General features: G+C 46.2%; 1 long non-coding RNA gene across 2 annotated transcripts; it reads left to right on the top strand.

Annotated features, from left to right (window-relative positions):
- The first annotated feature begins 1,042 nt into the window (after nt 1-1,042).
- Nucleotides 1,043-3,936, top strand: LOC149854152 (uncharacterized). Of its 2 annotated transcripts, none has more exons than XR_016438825.1 (3): nt 1,043-1,119; nt 2,875-2,982; nt 3,292-3,936. It is a non-coding gene; the product is annotated as an uncharacterized LOC149854152 (long non-coding RNA). The 2 variants fall into 2 exon arrangements; XR_016438826.1 differs by lacking the exon at nt 1,043-1,119 and adding an exon at nt 1,988-2,024.
- Nucleotides 3,937-4,300: the final 364 nt, after the last annotated feature.

Raw genomic sequence — 4,300 nt, 5'->3', positions numbered from 1 at the left:
CTCCCTAGGCCTGATCTCTACTTCCATTGGGCCCTTTGACACTTTCCCTGGCAACGGTAAGGGGCCTACAGGCAGATGTAATGTATGTTTGTGCTCACTTGGGCTAGGGGCAGAAACTACATATAAGCTGGTATAAGTGATCGGAAACCAGTTCAAATCTGTAACGCAACAGAAGTTCAGTGCGCATAAACCACTTTCAAAATGGCCAAAACCAGTTTAAGATAAACCTGGATTCATACAGTATCAGACTTAACTGATTTTGATTTAATCAGGTTATTGAACTTCTGTCCTAAATCCCCTCCAGCTTCAAGTTACACCACAGTCCCCCAGCATGTTTTGTACCTCCCCTGCACACTCCTCTTGCAGGGTAGGTGGGGTAGCCTTGGCCCAAGCTGCCTGCTCCGGCAGAACAGGGCGGTGTGCTCTAGAGCCCTCCCCTCCCCCACAACAGTGCCTGCAGGGCTGGGCTGTACTTCTGGAATCAAAAGTGAATGTCTGTTCACTTTCTTATCAGTTCAATCTGCGCAGCTTAGACTAACCTATGAAAATTGAGTCAGTTCAGCCTCAGGCTTTTTTGATTGTCTGCACTTACCCTTGAAGGCCCTCTCCACTGCCAAGGCAATGCAGAGTCTTGTGCATGAGGAAGCTCATGAGGCCAGTTTCTTCCCTCATGGCAGCAGGGAGGGTACTCTCAAAGTTCGCAATCTGATCTACCCTGACAGTGTTGCTGAGTGACTTGTAAATATGGAGTCATAATCAGGGCATAATCGGGGACTATGGAAAATAGATTGGTGTTGTTCAGTGGAGTTTCCATATCCCGTCCTTCAGAAATACCAGCCTGGTGCTCACATCCTCAATCAGCAATTCTCTCTCTGCAGGGAGTCATAGATTTATATCCCCACCTGATACCAGCCTGTGCTAGGAGATATATGACCTGAGCAGCCTGTCTCATACCTAAAGAGTGACCCCGTCACAGCTTATAGAGTTGCACTCTTGTAAAACTAGTGAAAAGGGGACGGCAAATCCAGCCTACGCTGGATGGAGTCATTCTGCATCGTCTGTGTAGGCAGGGGGTTTTCTGTGATGCTGTGGCTGTGTGAGGACAAACTAGCATTAAAGGTCTGTTCTTGTTCTCACAGCCTGTCCCTTCTCCCTTCACCTCTGTCCTTCTTGAAGTGTTCTCTCCTCCTCTCCTTTTCTTTCTCATTCCTTCATTTCTCATCCTTCCTTGCCCCCTCCCCTTTCCCATATTGGACTCCCTTTCTCCCCTCCGCCATTTTCCTGCCTTTGGTTTGCTTTTCCTCCTGGCAGATCTGCCACTCAAAATACAAGGAAGATTTTTAATCTTAATATTAAGTCATATTTCAGCATCAGGTTCCTCACAGAGAAGCCTGGAGGGGAAGGAAGGACCTTGGTAACATCACAACAAAATAGCAAAATAAATAGAATGGAATAGCAAAGCTGAGCAATTGTCGATTGATATAACAAGATCAGAAAGGATCAGAGAGGAGTGTGCATGTGTCTATGTACCAGGTGTTCATGCCTAAGTGTGTGCTGCATATTTGTGTGTACACAATATGCCTTTGTGTGCATCATGGGTATGTGTGTAAATAGTGCACGCATTATATGTGTATGCGATGCATGCACAGTATGTGTTATGGGTACTTGTGTATTATGTGTGCATTGTGTGTGTACAATATGTGTCTACAGCATACATGTTTGTGTGTAACCAAGCATAAATGTGTTGGAGAATCCTACTTTTCATAATGTATCCTTTGCAGTCCTCCTGATCACAGACCTTGAAAAAGTGTAAGAGCCAACAAGAGTACACTATGAATAAATTAATCCACAAATATTATTTACCAGGGACTTTAAAGGTTTGCCTAAGGTGCAGAAAGACTTTTGCATGATCTTAGTATTACAGAAGCAATAGAAGCAGGCAGGTTATGGGACTCTTCAGTGCACATGTCCTCAATGCACATGAACAATAACTGTCAGCAGAACACTTCACAAAGGGGTGGCATGTAAGGCTACAAGATTTTAGAGACTTAAAGAGTGTAATCAATGTTAATTTTAAAGTATCACTTATCTTCTTACAGCCTGCCTGACAGATACCAAAAACAAGCCATTAGTACTAATCTGCAAAGCTTATTTGAAAACAGCTGAAGATAATATTCAGTTCATACGGGCTCCTGGCCAAGGGTCTTCAGCTGTTTAAAATAGCTGACAGACAACTTTTCTGTGTCATCTATGTTTGGCACTGGGGATTATCAAGATGCTGAGATCCTCATGGCAGAAAAGGAACATATTCTGTGCATGTGTGTATGCACACATGTGTCAAAGTTAAGCACTGTGCCTCTCTCCACTTCCCAGCTCAAGCTGTTTTCCAATGTCTCCCCTGCTGTATTTGCCTTAAAAAGAACTTAGTGAAGATAGTGGCCTACAGGATGCCAAGGCATGTTGTAACATTTAAGAGGGAGCAAACGCTACCATGGCTGCAAACTTTGTTTTGCCAATATTGATTTCATAACGCCAGGGCCCAGTCACCCTCTTTTCAGCAAAATGCTACCCGATCGCATGTTTGACAGCATTCCCCGGGTGGCTCCAATTCTTTCCAGATCAAAGTTCTAGCTGTTCATGGCATAAGGCAACTTGACACCCTGGCACAGCTCCAGCTGGCGTGAGGCTGCTGCGGGGCTGGTGCTCTTGGAGAAGGGACACTTTGGTGTCAGCACCTGTCCCAAAGCGCTCTGTTACCAGAGAGGTGGAAAAATGCACGGTTGCTTCACCAGCACACTTCCTTAACCACAGTCTCCTACTTAACACCTGCTTCATCTTGCAATGTGGTTTATTATTAGCTGTTATTCTCCACAGGGCTCTGCTTAATCAGGCCAGTGGCCAGGAATGACATGGCTGGATATCCAGAGACTGGGGTGGAGGAGATCCAGACGGAGAAGTGACTGAAAGTCTGGTAGCGCTCAGGTGTGTTGTGAAGGCTTTTCATCCATGGGCCTAAGGGGATACTGGGTAACCAACTACGGGGGATGTCTCCGGGCACTAACTACACTACTAATGACTTCTTGGCTGCTACCAGCATGAGTTGTGAAAGGCCTGGTGGAGGAGGGCAGTCTTGTGGTTAAGGCAGTGGGATTTCTTGGGCAGGGGCTTTTCGCATTGTGGATGTACAGCCTCTAGCACAGTGACTCCTTCCAGATGCTACCACAACACAGAGAACAGAGAACAGTACTGGAGAGGGACTCAGTCCTGACTCTGCCCATGTGCTTCCTCTAGGTCCTTGGAGAGATTCTGAAATCCCTTTGAGCCTCAGATCTTGGAAACAATGCGAGCTGCTATGGATAGAGTCATGTGAAGCCGTGGCTTTTCAGAGAAGTGCCTAAAGACTCAAGTACCTTCGAACAGAAGAGGCCAGAGCTTGCCTCCTGTGTTTATGCTGCTTCCAGGTTTTTATCATAGCTCCAGGAAACACCTTTCCTGAGCATCTAGAGCACCAGAAAATGCCAAGTGGCTAAGCCTAGGTGTGTTGTTCCTTATGCCTTTTGCCTAACCACCTCCAGGCTTCCCACTATCTCGCCCTGGATTCCCCAGGCACTTCATAAACCACTCCAGCTTCCATTATGGCATTCTTAGGGGCTCTTCTGGTCTTTATCAGGGCTACACATGATAGTAACTTTCCTGTCTGATAATGCTCAGCTCACTGTGCTCCTAAAGTATCACAAACCCTCCAACGCATTCCTGTGGTAGGATGTAAAATTCCTGCCATTTGGATCCTGACCTGTGTCCTATCTGCCTGTCTCTTTCCTTAGGTGCAGTTCACTTTGCTCTGAGCGCTCAACTTCTACAGCTTGTGATTTTCCTTTGAGTTCCCTCTCCTGCAGCACACAAAACCAATTCCAAGGTGATTTGGATCTAAACCCAGGGTGTGAAAAGACACAAAGACTCCCTCTTGGTTTGCTGCCCACCAGCACAGACTGGTATGCTGCAGTCCAGGAAACAGAGTCTCCAGCTCTTACTGGAGAATTTTAACGCTCAGCGTTTTCAGAGCTCTGGTTTATGTTACACCCCTGAAATGGTCCATTTACATAAGGCCTCTGACTCCACTAGCAGTTAGCAACACAGTCAAGTCTTCTGCTGGCATCAGCCATGCAAGGTTTGTAACCTAACTCCTTGATGGTTAGGGGGAGCTTCTCCTGAAACACAGCCAGGATTTGCTCATGCACTTTCAATTAAACTTAGTGGAATGAAGTAAGCTCTAACACTCACTATAAGCTTGTAGGCCTGG

The sequence above is a fragment of the Crocodylus siamensis genome, chromosome 13 (assembly GCF_052110815.1).
Source record: "Crocodylus siamensis isolate JL-2025a chromosome 13, ASM5211081v1, whole genome shotgun sequence".
Classification (NCBI taxonomy): Eukaryota; Metazoa; Chordata; order Crocodylia; family Crocodylidae; genus Crocodylus; species Crocodylus siamensis.
Note: the sequence above shows the minus strand (reverse complement) of the source record. Positions and strands in the feature narration are given on the sequence as shown.